This window comes from Aotus nancymaae, unplaced genomic scaffold (genome assembly GCF_030222135.1).
Source record: "Aotus nancymaae isolate 86718 unplaced genomic scaffold, 86718_ANA_hifiasm-v0.15.2.pri h1tg000073l, whole genome shotgun sequence".
Classification (NCBI taxonomy): domain Eukaryota; kingdom Metazoa; phylum Chordata; class Mammalia; order Primates; family Aotidae; genus Aotus; species Aotus nancymaae.
Window position 1 is genome coordinate 2,958,907 of NW_026988488.1, and position 22,515 is coordinate 2,981,421.

At 37.7% G+C, this 22,515-nt stretch overlaps 1 protein-coding gene and 1 pseudogene across 4 annotated transcripts in view; one reads left to right on the forward strand and one right to left on the reverse strand.

Annotated features, from left to right (window-relative positions):
- The window catches only part of ZC3H12B (zinc finger CCCH-type containing 12B), a 479,271-nt gene that overhangs the window by 319,902 nt on the left and 136,854 nt on the right, over positions 1-22,515 (forward strand). The gene's annotated exons all lie outside the window — the stretch shown is intronic.
- LOC105722958 (mortality factor 4-like protein 1) lies at positions 16,960-17,701 on the reverse strand (annotated as a pseudogene).

The following is a 22,515-nucleotide window of genomic DNA, read 5'->3' on the forward strand; positions in this document are numbered from 1 at the left end:
TCAGGCAGAGAAAGAAATAACATTCAAATAAGAAAAGAGGAAATAAAACTATCCCTGTTGGTAGACAACGCGATCCTATGTGTAAGAAACCCAATAGTCCTGCCCCAAGAGCTCCTTAAGCTGATAAAACAATATCAGAAAAGTTTCAGGATACAAAAATCAGTGTACAAAATTACTAGCATTTCATTACACCAACAACAGTCAAGCCAAGAACCAAATCAGCAACACAATCCCACTCACAATGTTCACAAAAAGACTTAAAAACCTAGGAATACAGCTAATCAGGAAGACTAAAAATCTATACAATGAGAAATACAAAACACTGCTCAAAGGAATCAGAGATGACATAAATCAATGGAGAAACATTCCATGCTCATGGAGAGGGAGAATCGATATCATTGCAATGGCCATACTGCCAAAAACAATTTGTGGTTTCAATGCTATTCCAATTAAGCTAACAATAATATTCTCCAAAGAATAAAGGGAAAAAAAATTATTTCGAGATTCATATGGAATCAAAAAGGAGCCCGAAGAGCCAAGGCAATTCTAATCAAAAAGAACAAAGCTGGAAGTATCACGCTACCTGTCTTCAAACTATACTATAGCATTACAATAATAAAAACAGCATGGCACCAGTACAAAAATAGACACATAGACCAATAGAACAGAATAGAGAGCCCAGAAATAAGGCTGCACACCTACAACTATCTGATCTTTGACAAAGCCAACAAAAACAAGGAATGGGGAAAGGAGTTTCTTTTCAATAAATGGTGCTAGAATAACTGGTCAACAATATACAGAAATATTAAAGACTTAAATGTAAAACCAAAAACTATGAAAACTCTAGAAGACAACTTAGGCAATACCATTTGAACATAGACCTCAGCAACAATCTTATGACAAAGATGCAAAAGCACTCACAACAAAAGCAAAAATTGAAGAATAGGATCTAATTAAACTAAAGAGCTTCTGCACCACCAAAGAAACTATCAATAGAGTAAACAGGCAACCTGTAGAATGGAAAAATAAATTTTGCATACTATGCATCTGACAACGCTCTAATAACTAGCATCTATAAAAAAACTTAGATGTACAAGAAAAAAACAACTCCATGAAAAAGTGGACAAAAGACATAACAGACACTGAAAAAAAAAAAAAAACTCACATGTGGCCAAGAAACGTGGAAAAAAAAAAGAGCTCAGCATTATTGATCATTAAAGAAATGCAAATCAAAACCACAATGAAATACTGTCTCAAACGAGTTAGACTGGCTATTATATAAAAGTCAAAATTAACAGGTGCTGGCAAGGTTACAGAGGAAAAGGAATGCTTGTACACTGTTGGTGTGAGTGTAAATTAATTTAGCCATCGTGGCAAACAGTGTGGCGAGTTCTCAAAGACCTATAAACAGAACTACCATTTGACCTAGCAATCCTATTACTGGGTATATGTCCCCAAAAGTATAAATCATTCTATTATAAAGACACATGTATATCCATTACAGAACTTTTCATAATTGCAAAGACATGGAATCAACCTAAATGCTCATCAGTGGTAGACTGGATAAAGAAAACAGTATATATACACCATGCAGCCATAGAAAAGAGTGAGAGTATGTCCTTTGCAAGGACATGGATGGAGCCGTATGCCATTATCCTTAGAAACTAATGCAGGAACAGAAATTCAAATGTCACATGTTCTCACTCATAAGTGGGAGCTAAATGATGAGAATACATGGACACAAAGAAGGAAGCAATATCACCAGAGCCTACTTGAGGGTGTAGGGAGGGAGGAGGGAGATGGTTGAAAAATTACTTATCAGGTATTATGTTTATTAACTGGGTGATTAGACAATCTATACAACAAACTTCCATGACATGCTAGTTCCCTATATAACAAACCTGCACAGGTACCCGTAAATCTAACATGAAAGTTAAAAACAGCAATAACAAAAAGCATCTAACCAACATTTCTTTCTTGTGAGGACTTCAGGCTGTTTCCAGTCATGTTCGAACTTGAAGGGAATTTGTCATGCAAGGATAATCATGGTGAGAGAGCAAGCAATAGAGATGGGAGGGAGGTGCCAGCTTCTTTTTAACAACCAGCTCTCACAGGAGCTAATACAGCAAGAACTCACCCACCATCCCCCACCTTTCGAGAATGGCATTAATCTATTCATTAGGAATCTGCTCCCATGACCAGAACAGCTTCCATTAGGCCTCAACTCCAACACTGAAAATTAAATTTCCACGAGTTTTGAGGAGCCAAACAGACTAAACTATAGCAAGTTGGTTTTTGTGTGTGGTATGACACAAGAGATTAATTTCATTGTTCTGCATATGTGGATGTTTACATTTCTAAGCAATATTGATTGGGGGGACTGCTCACTTTTCATTTTGTGTTCTTGGCATCTTCGTTGAAAATCAATTAACCATAAATATATGGATTTACTTCTGGGTTTTATATTCTTTACCATTTGTCCATGTGTCTGTTTTTATGCCAGTACCATGTTGTTTGGATTACTATATTTTTGTAGTAAATTTTGAAATCAGGTAATGTGATTTCACCAGCTTTGTTCTTTTCACTCAAGACTGCTTTGGCTACTTAGGGTTATTCTTGGTACTATGCAAAGTTTAGAATTTTTTTTTCTATTTCTGTTTGCAAATATTGAAATTTTGATCAAAATAGCATTGAATATGTAGGTTGCTTTAAGTTGTGTGAACATTTGAATATTAATTCTTCCAATCTATAAACATGGAATAATTTTTCCAATTATTTTTGAAGACTTCAAATTTTATTAATGTTTTATAGTTTTCAGTGTTTATTTCTAAGTATTTTATTTTTTGTGTTAGTGATTTTAATAGGATTATTCTGTTGATATTTTTAAAGAAAGTTCATTGTTGGTACATAGAAACACTACTATTTTTGTGTGTTGATTTTGTATTTAATATTTTGTATTCTTATTTTGGATTATATGTTGTCAACAAACTGCAACTATTTAACTTATTTTTTTCATATATGGATACCTTTTATTTCTCTCTGTTGCCTGATTACTCTGGCCAGGAATTCCAATAACATGTTGAATTTAAGTGGTGAGAATGGGCATCCATGTGTTGTTCTGGATCTTAGATAAAATGGTTTTAATTTTTTACCACTGAGTATAATGTTGTTGGCTTATAATATACAGTTTTTATTGTGTTGATGAACATTTCTTCTATACCTAATTTGTTGAATTTTAATTATGAAAGATTTTGAATTTTGTCAAAAGCTTTTTCTGCTTTTAATGAGATGATTATAGGGTTTTTGTCCTTCATTCTGATAATGTGATGTATCACGTTTATTGACCTGATGTGTTGAACCATCCTTGCAACCCAGGAATAAATACTGCTTTATAATGCATGATCCTTTTAATGGGTTGTTGAATTTTGTTTGCTATAATTTTGATGAGGATATTTATATCTGTGTTTATTAATGATGTTGAAATGTACATTTTCATGTAGTATCCTTGTCTGGCTTTGGTGTTAGGGTAAAATTGGTCTCATAAAATTAGTTCAAAAGTATTTCCTCTTCTTATGGTTTTTTCAGAAGTTTGAGAAGAATTACTATTAGTTTTTCTTTATACAATTGGTAGAATTCGCCGATGAAGCCATTAGGTCTTGGGCTTTTGTTTGATTACATGCTTTTAATTACTTATCCAATCTTATCACTCATTTTTCTGCAGATTGTCTATATCTTGTGCGATTCAGTTTAGGTAGATTGTACATATGTAGGAATTTATTCATTTCTTCTAAGTTGTCTTTTTATTGGCATATAATTATAGTCTCATAATTCTTTTTAAAATTTTTTAATATATTTTTTATTGTACTTTAGGTTCTGGGGTACATGTGCAGATCATACAGGATTGGTGCATAGGTACATACATGGTAATGTGGTTTGCTGACTCCATCCACCCTTCACCTATATCTGGCATTTCTCCCCATGTTATACCTCCCCAACCTCCCTACACCCCTATCCCTGCCCTAGTTCCCCCCAACAGACCCTGGTGTGTGATGCTCCTCTCCCTGCATCCATGTGTTCTCATTGTTCAACACCCACCTGTGAGTGAGAACATGACGTGTTTGATTTTCTGTTCTTGTGTCAGTTTGCTGAGAATGATGGTTTCCAGATTCATCTGTGTCCCTACAAAAGACATGAACTCATCATTTTTTATGGCTGCATAGTATTCCATGGTGTATATGTGTTTGTTTGTTTTCTGGTAAATTTGTTTTAGTTCTCTGTAGATTCTGGATATTAACCCTTTGTCAGATGGGTAGACGGCAAAACTTTTCTCCCGTTCTGTTGGTCGCTGGGTTACTCTAATGATTGGTTTCTTTTTTTTGCTGTACAGAAGCTCTGGAGTTTATTTAGATCCTATTTGTCTATTTTGGCTTTTGTTGCCATTGCTTTTGGTGTTTCATTCATGAAGTCCTTGCCTATGCCTATGTCCTGAATGGTTTTGCCTGGGTTTTCTTCTAGGGTTTTTATTGTGTTAGGTCTTATGTTTAAGTCGTTAATCCATCTGGAGTTAATTTTAGTGTAAAGCTGCAGGAAGGAAGGGGTCCAGTTTCTGTTTTCTACATATGGCTAGCCAGTTATCCCAACACCATTTATTAAACAGGGACTCCATTCCCCATTGCTTGTTTTTGTCAGGTTTGTCAAAGATCAGAGGGTTGTAGATGTGTAGCATTGTCTCCAAGGCCTCTGTTCTGTTCCATTGGTCTATGTCTCTGTTTGGTACCAGTACCATGCTGTTTTAATTACTGTAGCTTTGTAGTATAGTTTGAAGTCAGGTAGCATAATGCCTCCAGCTTTGTTCTTTTTGCTTAGTATAGCCTTGGCTATGTGGGCTCTCTTTTGGTTCTATATGAAGTTTAAGGTGGTTTTTCCAGTTCTGTGAAGAGGGTCATCATATCTTGATTGGGATAGCATTGGACCTATAAATTACTTTGGGCAGTATGGCCATTTTCACAATATTGATTCTTCCTAACCATGAACATGGAATGTTTCTCCATCTGTTGGTGTCCTCTCTTATTTCCTTGAGCAGTGGTTCATAGTTCTCCTTGAAAAAGTCCTTTTCATCTTTTGTTAGTTTTATTCCCAGGTATTTTATTCTCTTTGTAGCAATTGTGAATGGCAGTTCATCCTTGATTTGGCTTTCTTTTAGTCTGTTATTGGTGTATAGGAATGCTTGCGATTTCTGCACATTGATTTTGTATCCTGAGACTTTGCTGAAGTTGCTTATCAGTTTAAGGAGATTTGGGTCTGAGACAATGGGGCCTTCTAAATATACAATCATGTCATCTGCAAATAAAGACAATTTGACTTCTTCCTTTCCTAATTGAATATCCTTTATTTCTTTTTCTTGCCTGATTGCTCTGGCTAGAACTTCCAATACTATATTGAATAGGAGTGGTGAGAGAGGGCATCCTTGTCTAGTGCCAGATTTCAAATGGAATGCTCCCAATTTTTGCCCATTCAGTATGATATTGGCTGTGGGTTTGTCGCAAATAGCTTTTATTTTTTTGAGATAAGTTCCATCAATACCTAGTTTATTGAGAATTTTTAGTGTAAAGTGCTGTTGAATTTTGTCAAAGGCCTTCTCCACATCTATTGAGATTATCATGTGGTTTTTGTCTTTGGTTCTGTTTATATGGTGGATTATGTTAATAGACTTGGGTGTGTTGAACCAGCATTGCATTACCAGGATGAAACCTACTTGATCGTGATAGATAAGCTATTTGATGTGCTGTTGCAATCCATTTGCCAGTATTTTATTGAAGATTTTTGCATCTATGTTCATCATGGATATTGGCCTGAAGTTTTCCTTTTTTGTCGAGTCTCTGCTGGGTTTTGGTATCAGGATGATGTTGGTCTCATAAAACGATTTGGGAAGGATTCTCCCATTTTACATTGTTTGGAATAGTTTCAGAAGGAGTGGGACCAGCTCCTTTTTGTAAGTCTGGTAGAATTCTGCTCTGAACTCATCTGGACCTGGGCTTTTTTTGGTTGGTAGACGATTAATCCATGCCTCAACTTCAGTCCTTGTTATTGGTCTATTAAGGGTTTCAACTTCTTCCTGGTTTAGGCTTGGACGAGTGCAAGTGTCTAGGAATTTATCTATTTCTTCCTGGTTTACTGGTTTATGTGCATAGAGTTGTTTGTAGTAATATCTGATGGTAATTTGTATTTCTGTGGAATCAGTGGTGATATCCCCTTTGTCATTTCTTATTGCATCTATTTGATTCTTCTCTCTTTTCTTTTTTATTTTTATTTATTTATTTATTTATTACATTTTAGGTTTTGGGGTACATGTGAAAAACATGCAAAGTTGTTGCATAGGAGCATACGTGGCAGTATAATTTGCTGCCTCCCTCCCCTTCACCTATATCTGGCATTTCTCCCCATACTATCCCTCCCCAACTCCCCACCCCCCCGCTCTCCCCCCTCCCCCACAACAGACCCCCGTGTATAGTGCTCCCCTCGCTGTGTCCATGTGTTCTCCTTGTTCAACACCCACCTATGAGTGAGAACATGTGGTGTTTGATTTTCTGTTCTTGTGTCAGTTTGCTGAGAATGATGTTTTCCAGGTTTATCCATGTCCCTACAAAGGACATGAACTCCTCGTTTTTAATGGCTGCATAATATTCCATGGTGTATATGTGCCACATTTCTCCTGTCCAGTCTATCATCGATGGGCATTTGGGCTGGTTCCAGGTCTTTGCTATTGTAAACTGTGCTGCAATGAACATTCGTGTGCATGTGTCCTTATAGTAGAACGATTTATAATCCTTTGGATATATGCCCAGTAATGGGATTTCTGGGTCAAATGGAATTTCTATTTCTAGGTTCTTGAGGAATCGCCACACTGTTTTCCACAGTGGTTGAACTAATTTACACTCCCACCAACAGTGTAAAAGTGTTCCTATTTCTCCACATCCTCTCCAGCATCTGTTGTCTCCAGATTTTTTAATCATCGCCATTCTAACTGGCGTGAGATGGTATCTCAATGTAGTTTTGATTTGCATTTCTCTAATGACCAGTGATGACGAACATTTTTTATATGTTTGTTGGCCTCATGTATGTCTTCTTTTGTAAAGTATCTGTTCATATCCTTCGCCCATTTTTGAATGGGCTTGTTTGTTTTTTTCTTGCAAATCTTTTTTAGCTTGTTGTAAATTCTGGATATCAGCCCTTTGTCAGACAGGTAGGCTGCAAAAATTTTTTCCCATTGTGTTGGTTGCCGATTCACTCTATTGACTGTTTCTTTTGCCATGCAGAAGCTGTGGAGTTTGATTAGGTCCCATTTGTCTATTTCGGCTTTTGTTGCCAATGCTTTTGGTGTTTTGGTCATAAAGTCCTTGCCTATGCCTATGTCCTGAATGGTTTTGCCCAGGTTTCCTACTAGTGTTTTTATGGTGTTAGGTCTTATGTTTAAGTCTTTAATCCATCTGGAGCCAATTTTAGTGTAAGGTGTCAGGAAGGGGTCGAGTTTCTGCTTTCTGCATATGGCTAGCCAGTTTTCCCAACACTACTTATTAAACAGGGAATCGTTTCCCCATTGCTTGTTTTTGCCAGGTTTGTCAAAGATCCGGTGGTTGTAGATATGTTGTGTCGCCTCCGATGCCTCTGTTCTGTTCCATTGGTCTATGTCTCTGTTTTGGTACCAGTACCATGCTGTTTTGATTACTGTAGCCTTGTAGTACAGTTTGAAGTCCGGTAGTGTGATGCCTCCCGCTTTGTTCTTTTTGCTTAGAATTGACTTGGCTATGTGGGCTCTCTTTTGGTTCCATATGAAGTTTAAGGTGGTTTTTTCCAGTTCTGTGAAGAAGGTCATTGGTAGCTTGATGGGGATAGCATTGAATCTGTAAATTACTTTGGGCAGTATGGCCATTTTCACTATACTCATTCTTCCTAACCATGAACATGGAAGGTTTCTGCACCTGTTTGTGTCCTCTCTTATTTCATTGAGCAGTGATTTGTAGTTCTCCTTGAAGAGGTCCTTTACGTTCCTTGTTAGTTGTATTCCTAGGTATTTTATTCTCTTTGTAGCAATTGTGAATGGCAGTTCGTTCTTGATTTGGCTCTCTTTAAGTGTGTTATTGGTGTATAGGAATGATTGTGATTTTTGCACATTGATTTTGCATCCTGAGACTTTGCGGAAGTTGCTTATCAGTTTCAGAAGATTTTGGGCTAAGGTGATAGGGTCTTCTAGATATACAATCATGTCATCTGCAAATAGAGACAATTTGACTTCCTCCTTTCCTAACTGAATACCCTTTATTTCTTTTTCTTGCCTGATTGCTCTGGCTAGAACTCCCAGTACTATATTGAATAGGAGTGGTGAGAGAGGGCATCCTTGTCTAGTGCCAGATTTCAAAGGGAATGCTTCCAGTTTTTGCCCATTCAGTATGATATTGGCTGTCGGTTTGTCATAAATAGCTTTTATTATTTTGAGATACGTTCCGTCGATACCTAGTTTATTGAGAGTTTTTAGCATAAAGGGCTGTTGAATTTTGTCGAAGGCCTTCTCTGCATCAATTGAGATAATCATGTGTTTTTTGTTTTTGGTTCTGTTTATGTGGTGAATTACATTTATAAACTTGCGTATATTGAACCAGCCTTGCATCCCCGGGATGAATCCTACTTGATCATGGTGGATAAGCTTTTTGATGTGCTGTTGTAATCGACTTGCCAGTATTTTATTGATGATTTTTGCATCTATGTTCATCATGGATATTGGCCTGTAGTTTTCTTTTCTTGTTGAGTCTCTGCCGGGTTTTGGTATTAGGATGATGTTGGTCTCATAAAATGATTTGGGAAGGATTCCCTCTTTTTGGATTATTTGGAATAGTTTCAGTAGGAATGGTACCAGTTCCTCTTTGTATGTCTGGTAGAATTCGGCTGTGAAACCATCTGGGCCTGGGCTTTTTTTGGGTGTTAGGCTGTTAATTGCTGCCTCGACTTCAGACCTTGTTATTGGTCTATTCAGGGTTTCAGCTTCTTCCTGGTTTAGGCATGGAAGGAGGCTACTGTCCAGGAATTTATCCATTTCTTCCAGGTTTTCTAATTTATGTGCATAGAGTTGTTTGTAATAATCTCTGATGATGGTTTGAATTTCTGTGGCATCTGTGGTGATATCCCCTTTATCATTTTTTATTGCATCTATTTGGTTATTCTCTCTTTTCTTTTTTATTAGTTTGGCTAGTGGTCTGTCTATTTTGTTGATTTTTTCAAAAAACCAGCTCCTGGATTTATTGATTTTTTCTAGGGTTTTTTGTGTCTCTATCTCCTTCAATTCTGCTTTGATCTTAGTTATTTCTTGTCTTCTGCTAGGTTTTGAGTTTTTTTGATCTTGCTCCTCTAGCTCTTTCAATTTTGATGATAGGGTGTCAATTTTAGTTCTCTCCTTTCTTCTCATGTGAGCACTTATTGCTATATATTTTCCTCTAGAGACTGCTTTAAATGTGTCCCAGAGATTCTGGTATGTGGTGTCTTCGTTCTCGTTGATTTCAAAGAACATCTTTATTTCTGCCTTCATTTCATTGTTTATCCAGTCAACATTCAGGAGAAAGTTGTTCAATTTCCATGAGGATGTGCGGTTCTGGGTTGGCTTCTGAATTCTGAGTTCTAACTTGATTGCACTGTGGTCTGAGAGACTGTTTGTTATGGTTTCTGTTCTTTTGCATTTGCTGAGGAGTGATTTACTTCCAATTATGTGGTCAATTTTAGAGTAGGTGTGATGTGGTGCTGAGAAGAATGTATATTCTGTGGATTTGGGCTGGAGAGTTCTGTAAATGTCTATTAGGTTTGCTTGTTCCAGGTCTGAGTTCAAGTCCTGGATATTCTTATTAATTTTTTGTCTCGTTGATCTGTCTAAAATTGACAATGGTGTGTTGAAGTCTCTCACTATTAATGTGTGGGAGTCTAAGTCTCTTTGAAAGTCTTTAAGAACTTGCCTTATGTATCTGGGTGCTCCTGTATTAGGTGCATATATATTTAGGATCGTTAGCTCTTCTTGCTGCATTGATCCTTTTACCATTATGTAATGTCCTTCTTTGTCTCTTTTGATCTTTGTTGCTTTAAAGTCTATTTTATCAGAAATGAGAATTGCAACTCCTACTTTTTTTTGCTCTCCATTTGCTTGGTAAATCTTCTTCCATCCCTTTATTTTGAGCCTTTGTGTATCCTTGCATGTGAGGTGGGTTTCCTGGATACAGCACACTGATGGGTTTTGGCTTTTTATCCAATTTGCCCGTCTGTGTCTTTTGATTGGGGCATTTAGTCCGTTTACATTTAGGGTTAATATTGTTATGTGTGAATTTGATCCTGTCATTTTGATGCTAGCTGGCTGTTTTGCCCATTGGTTGATGCAGATTCTTCATTGTGTTGCTGCTCTTTACCATTTCATGCGTTTTTGGAGTGGCTGGTGCTGCTTGTTTTTTTCTATGTGTAGTGTCTCCTTCAGGAGCTCTTGTAAAGCTGGTCTGGTGGTGATGAAATCTGTGAGTACTTCCTTGTTCACAAAGGATTTTATTTTTCCTTCACTTATGAAGCTTAGTTTTGCTGGATATGAAATTCTGGGTTGAAAGTTCTTTTCTTTAAGGATGTTGAATATCGGCCCCCACTCTCTTCTGGCCTGTAGGGTTTCTGCTGAGAGATCTGCTGTGAGTCTGATGGGTTTCCCTTTGTGGGTAACCCGACCTTTCTCTCTGGCTGCCCTTAGTATTTTCTCCTTCATTTCAACCCTGGTGAATCTGATGATTATGTGCCTTGGGGTTGCTCTTCTAGAGGAATATCTTTGTGGTGTTCTCTGTATTTCCTGGACTTGAATATTGGCCTGCGTTGCTAGGTTGGGGAAGTTTTCCTGGATAATATCCTGAAGAGTATTTTCTAGCTTGGATGCATTCTCTTCGTCACATTCAGGTACACCTATCAAACGTAGATTAGGTCTTTTCACGTAGTCCCATATTTCTTGTTGACTCTGTTCATTCCTTTTTACCTTGTTTTCTCTAATCTTCCCTTCTCGTTTTATTTCATTGAGTTGATCTTCGACTTCTGATATCCTTTCTTCTGCTTGGTCAATTCGGCTGTTGAAACTTGTACATGCTTCGTGAAGTTCTTGTGTTGTGTTTTTCAGCTCCATCAATTCACTCATATTCCTCTCTAAGTTGTCCATTCTCGTTAGCATTTCATCAAGTCTTTTTTCAAGGTTCTTAGTTTCTTTGCATTGGGTTAGAACATGTTCTTTTAGCTCACGGAAGTTTCTTATTATCCATTTTTTGAAAGCTGATTCTGTCATTTCATCACACTCATTCTCCGTCCAGTCTTGTTCCTGTGCTGGTGAGGAGTTATGCTCCCTTGTAGGAGGAGAGGTGTTCTGGTTTTGGGTGTTTTCATCCTTTCTGCACTGGTTTCTTCCCATCTTTGTGGATTTATCCGCCTATTGACTTTTTAGTTGCTGTCTTTCTGATTTTGGTAATTTTAAGTCTGCAGCAGCTGAACTCATAAACCCCCTTTTCTTCCCCCCAGGTGTTCTGGCCCAGGGAGTTAGGGCTTTATGCTTTTCAGCTGTGTTGCTACCATTTTCCCTGCCCACAAGGTGGCAGTCTAGTCACACTCAGCCTGCAGAGGCTTCACTGAGCTGCTGTGGGCTCCACCCCGCTCCGTGTGAGCTTCCCTGCAGTCCTGTTTATATGGGTGTAGTTAGAACTGTAGTCACGGAGTCTCTGTAGTGGCGGGTTGTCTTGGTTATGGCAAATTGCCTCGGGAACTGCAGGGTGTTTCCCGATGGAGGACGCCCCTCCCCCACAGTGCTGGACCTTCCCGAGTTCAGCCGTGTTTCCAGTGGCGCCCTCTTTGCCCGGGAATCTCTTGGCTTGCCTCCTTGCCTCAGCTCCCCTTGCTGGCCCAGAGGGGACACAGTCTCTTTAACTTTGCTCAAGGAGCCGCTGCTCCCTGAGCCCGGTGCAGGCCGAGTGGCTGCTCCGGTCCAACCTGCGGCGCTGGGAACCCGTGGAGCTTCTCCGCCTGTGAATCTCCTGGTCTGTGGGCAGTTAAAATCCACTGCCCTGTGTGCCGCTGCGTCAGCCGAAGCAGCGGCTCTGAGATTTGTGGTGCGCCCTTGCCCAGGGGTCTCCTGGCTTGACTCCCTGCTTCAGCTCCCCTTGCTGGCTCAGAGGGAACTCTGTCTCTCTCGCTCTGCATAAGAAGCCACTGCCCCCCACCCCAGGGCATAGGCTGAGCGGCCACACCGCTGGGGCTTCTCCTCCTGTGAATCTCCTGGTCTGTGGGCAGTAAAAATCCGTCTGGAAATGCGGCATCCACTCACCCTCTGCGCCTTCTCTCGGAGCTGCAATCCCGACTTCCTTCTAAGCAGCCATCTTGGGTCGTCTCCCTCTTTTCTTTTTTATTAATCTGGCTAGTGGTCTGTCTATTTTGTTTATCTTTTCAAAAAGACGGCTCCTGGTTTTATTAGTTTGTTGAAGGGTTTTTTGTGTCTCTATTTCCTCAGTTCTGCTCTGATCTTAGTTATTTCTTATCTTCTGCTAGGTTTTGAGTTTTTTTGATCTTGCCCCTCTAACTCTTTCAGTTTTGATTATAGGGTGTTGATTTTAGATCTGTCCTCACTTCTCATGTGGGCATTTATTGCTATAAATTTCCCTCTAGACATTACTTTAAATGTGTCCCAGAGATTCTGGTACGTTGTGTCTTCATTCTCATTGGTTTCGAAGAAAATCTTTATTTCTGCCATCATTTCACTTTTTATCCAGTCTACATTCAGGAACCAGTTGTTCAATTTCCATGAAGTTGTGCAGTTTTGGGTCAGTTTCTTAATCCTGAGTTCTAATTTGATTGCACTGCGGTCTGAGAGACTGTTTGTTATGATTTCCATTCTTTTGCATCTTCTGAGGAGTGATTTACTTCCAATTATGTGGTCAATTTTAGAGTAAGTGCGAAGCAGTGCTGGGAAGAATGTATATTCTGTGCATTTGTGGTTAAGAGTTCTGTAAATGTCTATTAAGTTCGCTTGGTCCAGATCTACATTCAAGTCCTGGATTTCCTTGTTGATTTTCTGTCTTGTTGATCTGTCTAATATTGACAGTGGAGTGTTAAAATCTCCCACTATTATTGTGTAGGAGTCTAAGTCTCTTTGTAGGTCATTAAGGACTTGCCTTATGTATCTAGGTGCTCCTGTATTGGGTGCGTATATATGTAGGATCATTAGCTCTTCTTGTTGTATTGATCCTTTTGCCATTATGTAATGTCCCTTGTCTCTTTTGATTTTTGTTTATTTAAAGTTTGTTTTATCAGAGACTAAGATTACCACCCCTGCTTTTTATTACTCTTCTTTTGCGTGGTCAATCTTCTTCCATCCCTTTATTTTGAGTCTATGTGTGTCTTTGCACATGAGATGGGTTTCCTGAATTCAACACACCGATGGTTCTTGGCTTTTTATCCAATTTGCCAGTCTGTGTCTTTTGATTGGGGCATTTAGTCTGTTTACATTTAATGTTAATATTGTTATGTGTGAATTTGATCCTGCCATTTTATTACTGGTTGGTTGTTTTGCCCTTTAGTTGGCGTAAATTCTTCATTGCATCATTGGTCTTTATCATTTGGTTATTTTTTGCAGTGGCTGGTACTGGTTTTTCCTTTCTGTGTTTAGTACTTCCTTCAGGAGCTCTTGCAGAGCAGGTCTGGTAGTGACAAAATCCCTCAACAATTTCCTGTCCATAAAGGATTTCATTTCTCCTTCACTTATGAAGCTTAGTTTGGCTGGATATGAAATTTAAGTTGAAAATTCTTTTCTTTAAGGATGTTGAATATTGGCCCCCACTCTCTTCTGGCTTGTAGGGTTTCTGCCGAGAGAGCCACTGTAGGTCTGATGTGCTTCCCTTTGTGAGTGACCTGACCTTTCTTTCTGACTGCCCTTAGTATTTTTTCCTTCATTTCAACCCTGGTGAACCTGAGGATTATATGCCTTGGGGTTGCTCTTCTAGAGGAGTATCATTGTGGTGTTTTCTGTATTTCCTGTATTTGAATGTTGGCCTGCCTTGTTACATTGGGGAAGTTCTCCTGGATAATATCTTGAAGAGTGTTTTCCAGCCTGGATTCATTCTCCCCATCATCTTCTGGTACACTGATCAGGTGTAGATTAGGTTTTTTCACATAATCTCATATTTCTTGAAGGTTTTGTTTATTTCTTTTACTCTTTGTTCTCTTTTCTTGACTTCTTGTTTTATTTCATTGATTTGATATTCAGTCTCTGATATCCTTTATTCTGCTTCATCTATTCACCTATGGAAACTTGTGTATGCTTCATGAAGTTCTTGTGCTGTGTTTTTAAGCTTCATCAAGTCATTTATGTTCGTCTCTAAGCTGGTTATTCTAGTTAGCATTTCATCTACTCTTTGTTCAAAGTTTTCTGTTTCTTTGCATTGAGATAGAACATGTTCTTTTAACTCAGAGATATGGTTTCATTCTTCTTGTGCTGGTTTCTCCCCATCTCTTGGATTTTTATAGTTTTCATCTTAGGTAGTTGCTTGGGGAGGTAGTTTTTCCTTTGCCTGCCTGCGGAGGCGCTGCTGGGCTGCCACAGATTCAGTGTAGCTGCTACAACTTTTATTTACTCAGGAAAATTAGGCGGGTTTCTGTAATGGTGCCTTCCCTTCTGCCCACAGAGCTGGAGTGTTCCTGGTTGCTCTCTAACTGATGTTCTGGGTGCCTAACTCTTTAGTGAGAGTTTTTTGGCCTGCTGGGCTTTGTGCGGTGGCAGGGGACCTGTCCTGCCATTTGGGCTGTTTCCCTGTGTTCCATTCCCCTTCTTACTGGTGGGTGGGTAGCTCCGTCCCACCGGCTTTTTGGCTTTCTCACCATCAGCCAGTGCTTCCACCTAGATCTATGCTGACAGCCCAAGGGCCAAAGTTGCTGTTTTGCCCTGTTCAGGCAGCTCACTAAGGCTTTTCAGCCCAGTGAAGATCTTCTGTTCTGTGGGTTGTAAAGGGCTTGGGTAGAGCGCTGTATCCAAACAGAAGTCCCAGCAGGGAAGATTCCCCAGTCCTCTGGTCAGTTGCACCCTCCTCCTGGGTGGGGCAGTGCCCCAACTTGCCAAAACTTGCTCTACTTGGTTTATACCCACTGTCTGATCAGACCCACAAAAGGAACCTGGTACATCATTTGGAATTGTGGAGACCACTCGGCTTCTGCATCTCTCTCTCTCTGAGAGCTGCTTTCCATAGCTGCCTCTTATTCAACCATCTTGGGAGACCTTTCTTTTTTATGTGAACATCTATTATATTACAATTTTCTCTTAGAACTGCTGTTGCTACATTCCATAAGTATGGTATAAAATGTTTTTATTTTTGTCTCAAGATGTTTTTCAATTTCTGTTTTAATTTTTTAATTGACTCCTTGGTTGTTCAGGAGCATGTTTAATTTTCTTGTATTTGTGAATTTTTTAAAATTTCTTCTGTTATTGATTTCTGGTTTTATACCATTGTCATCTGAAAAGTTACTTTATATGATTTCACTTATCTTAAAATTGCTATAACTTCTTTTGTGGCTTAACCTATGGTTTACCCTGGAGAGTGTTTCATGTGCACTTGGAAAAAGTGTGTATTTTATTCCTGCTTGATGGAATATTCTGTGTATGTCTTTTGTGTACATTTGATCAAAACTGTTGTGTCTTCTGTTTTTTATTAATTTTTTGTTTGAATATCTCATAATTATTGAAAGTGGGGTATTTAAGTACCTTACTCTTATTGCATTGCAATCTATCTCTTCAGATTCTTTAACATTTGCTTTTAATATATAGGTGCTCCAATATTGGGTGCATGTATATTTACAATCTTGTTTATATTCTTTTAACGTACTGACTTTTTGTTATTATATAATGTTTCTTTGCCTTTTTTGCAGCTTTTTTTTTACAAGAAGTTTTTTTATCTTATATAAATATTTCTACCCCAAATCTCTTGGTTTTCATTGCATGGAATACCTTTTTCTATTTTTTCGCTTTCATTCTACATGTATCCTAAATCTAGAATAATACAAAAATGCCCACTTTTGCCACAGCCACTCAACTTAGTATTGAAAGCCGTTGTCAGAGAAATAAGGCTAGAGTGGAAATAAAAGGCATCTGAATGAGAAAGAAAGATGTAAAACTGTTTTCTGCAGATGTTATAGTTTTATATGGAAAAAATTATAAATATTTCACTGAAAAACTAGAACTGGTAAACAAATTTAGTAAAGTGTCAGGATACAAAATCAGCAACAAAAATCAGTAGATATTTTTTACATTAACAATGAACTATCCAAAAATTAATCAAAAGAGAAATTTTATTTGCAATAACTACTCCAAAAAAATAAATTAATAACTTACTTAGGAATAAATTTAATCAAAGCAAATGATCTGATTATGAAAACTATTAAAATGTTTATGAAAGAAATTGAAAAAATAAGTAAATAGTTAGCCTAGGTTTATGGATTTGAAGAATTATTATTTTTTAAATGTTTATACAAACATCTACAAATTCGGCACAATTCCCATGTCATTTTTCTAAAAAATAGATAAAAAATCCTAAAATCTCCAATTGTTAAGACAATTATGAGCAAAAAGAACAGAGCTGGAGAGAGCATACTACCTGATTTCAAACTATTGGACAACATGCTAGCAATTCAAACAGCATGGGTCTGGAAAAAAGAAATAGACACATCAAACAAGAAAACAGAATATAGAGTGAGAAATAAAGAAACAGGCTCACACATGTATAGTCTATTGATTTTTGGCAAAGGTTTCAAGTATACACAATGAGAAAAGGACAATCTCTTCAATAAATGGTGTTGGGGAAACTGAGTATCTATACATAAAACTATAATTTGACGCTTGTCTCACACATTATACAAAAAATTAACTCAAAAAAATTAAAGACTTATGAGACCTGAAATTAGAAAACTGTTAGAAAAAAGCATAAGGATCTGGGCAATGCTATTTAATATTTGACTCCAAAAGCAAAAATAGACAAATGAGATTGCACTGAAATAAAAAGTTTCTATGCAACAAAGGAAGCAATTAGTAGAGTGGAGAGACAGCCTACTCATTGTAATGAGTAATAAAACAAGGCTCTTCTCATCCACCGGTGTATAGGCCAACATTGCCCCAATTTACACAAATAATCTCAGTAGATATGGCACTTTACACACCTGGATCATGTAAGGCAGGTGGATAACCAACATTACTTTGAAGTATTCTTTTAGTACTGCCATAACTTCATTAACAGCATACTCATTATCTGTGTTTCCACGCGATTTCTTGTAATTTGCATAATCCTTTAGAATGGAATCCACATTCTTCTTGGCAGGAAGATGAAAGAGCTGTTTTGCCTGGTAACTTTTGCCCAGTCATCAACAAGCCATAGTTTTAGCTCTTCAGGAATCTTTTCTTTATCTTCAACTCTGTTCATAAATGTTTTCTCATTTTCAACAGTAGGATCTACCCAGGCCATTTTCTTCCAAAAAGGCTGTGTCATCTCACTGTAGCTGCCACCATCTCCATTTCCAGGTGTTTTCTATTTCTTCTTTTTTGTTTTCCATTCAACATTTTTCTGTTGCACACAAGATGTCTTCTTTCCTGGGGCAGCCCCTCTCATTTTTCCCTCTGCATATTGCTCCTTACTGAGTTTTTGAAGTTCTCACTGTTTTTGCAAATTGGTGTCCACATATTTGAGTACTTTGCTCTCTGGAATGATTCATCCCTATTTTTATCCAGACAACTGTAATGTACAAAGTATTTCACTTGTTTGTCCTTTATGGCAACCTCTCTACACTTTGCTTCATAAAAGAGAATCCCAAGAATGCGCAGCACTCACATACCCTCCTGGAGTTTAGGCTTTGGCTCCTCCTTTGGTATCATTTATAAGTGATTCACTGCCTCCTCCTTCTTCCAGCACCCCCGACTACCACCCCCTACTCCCTCCTATTTAGCTTTTTAAAAGGAAGATTTTTTTCAACAAGAATGAAATTGGAGAACATTGTGGTTAAGTGAAATAAGCCAAACATAGAAAGACAAATACTGCATATTCTCATTTATACATTGAATCTAAAATGATTTACCTTATAGAAGCAGAGAGTAGAATGCTGACTACCAGAGCCTTGAGGTAGGCAGAATGGGAAGATGGTAATCTAAGGGTACAAAGCCTGTGAAATAGGAAAATTAAGTTTAATGTTTACTTATTTTTATAGTAAAGTGAAAGCAAGTTTATTAGGAAAGTAAAGGAATAAAAGAATGGTTACTCTATAAACAGAGCAGTGGCTTGAGCTGTTAGACTGAAGATATTTATTATTACTTATTGATTATATGCTGAGCAAGATGTGTATTATTCATGAGTTTTCTGGAAAAGGTGTAAGCAATTTCTGAAACTGGTGGTTTCTTTCCTTTTTAGAACATATAGGGTAACTTCCTGACATTGCCATGGCAATTATAAACTATGGCATTGGTGGGAGTGTCTCTTTGCTTGCTAATGCATTATCATTTGTGTATAATGAGTAGTAGATATGACCAGAGGTCACTCTTGTTGCCATCTTAATTTTGATGGGTTTTGGCTGGCTTCTTTACCGCAGCCTGTTTTATCAGCAAGGTCTTTATGTTCTGTATCTTGTGCCAACCTCCTATCTCATCCTGTGATTAAGACTGCCTTAACATCCTGGGAATGCAGCCTAGTAGGTCTCAGCCTTATTTTACCCACTGTCTATTGGATGGAGTTGCTCTGGTTCAAACACCTCTGACATATTTCTCCCCTCCATTTTGTAAGAGAATCCGTAATCCTAATGGTTGTAGAAGGATGAAGATCCACCTTATGTAACTTCTTCATGCTGAACAGCAGTGATAATATTCCTGCCTAACTATTAAGATCTCTTGTATTTGGGATAGAGTGGAGCTCAGTCAGAAAGCGCCGATATGTCAAGTGGTATTCATAACTCCAAGTTCCAACAAAAGGTGATATCTAGATGATAAATAAATGTTCAATTTAAGAAAACATTCAGTAAGCTCATCTTGTGTTCCTACACAAAGACTACAATAGCAATATATTTCACAACAATAAAGCAAAATAAGCAAAATTATCCCAAGTAAATTAAATAAGTAGGCCTTCCATTAACTGGGCAACTCTTGGAACCAAGCTGATAGGGGATTGCTAGCTGATTCCAATATGTATTCAGAATTAGAATACTGATACTGATTCAGATTTTTATATTGCCTATCCCTCTTGTTTCTTCTGGGCTGCAGCCAGAGATCACTTGTTGATTCACAGAAATAAGCAAGCAGTCTAAATTGCAGAGAAAAGAAACTCAAAAATAACTGATGAGATTAGAATCTAATAACAGGTTTTTGAAAACTGTTATTAAGTAACAGATAACATAGAATAACATATAACATAGTATCTGTTATCAGATAACATAGCTTTTGAAACATAATTTTTCTCTCTCCAGTCTCCCATTTGTACTAAAGATAAATAATAGTAAGACCAATTTGGTTTATTATACTTGGCCTTATTATTTGTATAAAGGGCAGCAAGAATAATTATTTGTCACATAAGCTCTTTTTAAATTGGCTTTGGTGAAACTCTGTTCCATAAGGAATCTCGGATATGACTTTTAAAAAAAGCTGAACCCAGCCATGGGTTTGTGCCATCAAATACATATGAGTTGGGTAAATTCTTCTCCTCCTGAAATCCCAATATAAACGTGGGGCTCCTGGGCCTGTCAGAAAGTGACAATCTTTACTTACCACGGGTAAGACACTCTGCAGATGGACTGTGTAGACAAGATAGGAGACCAGTTTTACCAAGGGGCTTTTATTGACTCTATAAGTTAAGTTTAATTTCTTAAAGGAAAACATACCATTCCAATCAAAGCATTAGTAAAATAACGAGTTACTCCAATTGTGTCTTGTTGCAAAGAAAAATAGATTCTTAATGCACTCATGCAAATAACTATGTTGCCATAAGTTAAGTATACTCACAACTAGTTTCCAAATTCTGGAGACATCAGGTAGAGAGAAACAAATACCCTCCAAATTTTGTTCACAGGAGTATACTTTACTTAATTGTTAAAAGCTGTAAATAGCTCAAAAAAAAAAACAGATTTTTTGACTCTGAAGAAAAGCAAAACAAAGGATAAGCAATGTCATAAGCAAAAAGTCAAAAAGATTAATTCAGTCTTCTATCAGTTCCGTTCATGCAGTTATCACCTGTCCTGCTTGACATTCGTGAACATTTCAGCTCTCCATGAGAGTCCTGAAAGTTTTTTTTTCCTATTCTAATGTCAAAATCTCAAAAGTTATCAGAAATCTGCATTTAGGAATACCTGTTAGAGTTCTATAGTTGATTCTGAAACCACCTTCTAAAGAGGACCAAAACAAGACAATTGCCTGTGAATGGAAAAAAGGCTTAGGAAAGCCACTATTAAAGCCACAATTGATAAGGAAACTTTGGTTACTTCTGTGGCATACAATAATTTTACACAACAATTATAACTATTAACAACATACACTAAGTCATATCAGAATTATAAGAATTTCTCACAAATATGGAACACATACCGATAACATACTTTTACAAATACAGTCCAAAGAAAGACAAACACTATTTCATATTTGACAACATTTTCTGCATGATTTTTATACCAAATAAGTCACATTTCACCATTGCATTAGTGTACTATTGATGTCAAACCTAATTCTTAATAAAACCTTATAGACAAATGTATCCAATCTTAATCAGTATGACCATAAGGTAAGATTCTTATAAACTTTTATAACCCTTTACAATTTTATATTAAAGAGCAGGTCATTGGTCAGGAAACCCTTTTGTGCTTCCATTCCAATGTCCAATTTATGGAGAAATTGAAAAATACCCCTTTAACTTTAGTCAATGTGTTCACATGCAGAATTTCTTTTACAAGATTAATTTTTCACAAACCTTTCACAACTTTCTGAAACCTTCAGCTTTTTCCTAACTTAAAACAATCCTTTAACCCTTTAGGCAGAAAAATCTACATTCCCATACCTTTTTATAATCTTTTACCAAAAATACATTTCACTTTCCTTACACTCTTATCATGTAAAATTATTTTTATTTTTCAAAGATTACTTAGGTCCTGTGAACTAAAGGGCATTACACTTTTTGCTTTTCTGAAAAAATATCTTGAAGCCAATTAATTGGAGCACCTTTTTATATAGATATCACACACATGACACATATAAATGCATGGAGAGACTGAAGAAGATTTAGTAGTTATATGATTTTTCATTTACCAGTTTTTTAATTAGAGTACTGGCTTCAGGGTGGAACCCTGGGAGGAACAATGCCAGTTTCTCTGACCTAATAAGCAGGCACAACTTGAAGGCAAAAACAGATCCCCAAATTAAGACTCCCATTTTTATTTCAGATCTTTTATCCCCAAAAAGAAAAATGCTATGAAACAAGACAGTGCAATAATTTTACCATGCATTTCATGACAAAGCAACCCAATCAGACCATTCTGTGATTACCACATCCCCTATGATAAGTTTTATCTCTCAGTGGCAGGGTGGGGACACTTCCATACCTTCCAGGTGGATGAGAGTATGCTTCTCTGATCCAAATGTGCAGAAAGTGGAGTATTCCCTCATAACTACCATGAGCTATCCCCAAAAGTATATTTCCTACCTAGTTATTGTATACCAAAGCTCTCTCATAATGCAAAGTAATTTCTTTTTTTTTTTTTTTTTTTTAATTTATTTTTTTTATTGCATTTTAGGTTTTGGGGTACATGTGAAAAACATGCAAGGTTGTTGCATAGGTGCATACGTGGCAGTGTGATTTGCTGCCTTCCTCCCCTTCACCCATATCTGGCATTTCTCCCCATGCTATCCCTCCCCAATTCCCCACCCCCCCCGCTGTCCCCCCCACTCCCCCACAACAGACCCCCATGTATAGTGCTCCCCTCCCTGTGTCCATGTGTTCTCCTTGTTCAACACCCGCCTATGAGTGAGAACATGTGGTGTTTGATTTTGTGTTCTTGTGTCAGTTTGCTGAGAATGATGGTTTCCAGGTTCATCCATGTCCCTACAAAGGACGCGAACTCCTCGTTTTTAATGGCTGCATAATATTCCATGGTGTATATGTGCCACATTTTTCCTGTCCAGTCTATCATCAATGGGCATTTGGGTTGGTTCCAGGTCTTTGCTATTGTAAACTGTGCTGCAATGAACATTCGTGTGCATGTGTCCTTATAGTAGAACGATTTATAATCCTTTGGATATATGCCCAGTAATGGGATTGCTGGGTCAAATGGAATTTCTATTTCTAGGTCCTTGAGGAATCGCCACACTGTTTTCCACAATGGTTGAACTAGTTTACACTCCCACCAACAGTGTAAAAGTGTTCCTATTTCTCCACATCCTCTCCAGCATCTGTTGTCTCCAGATTTTTTAATGATTGC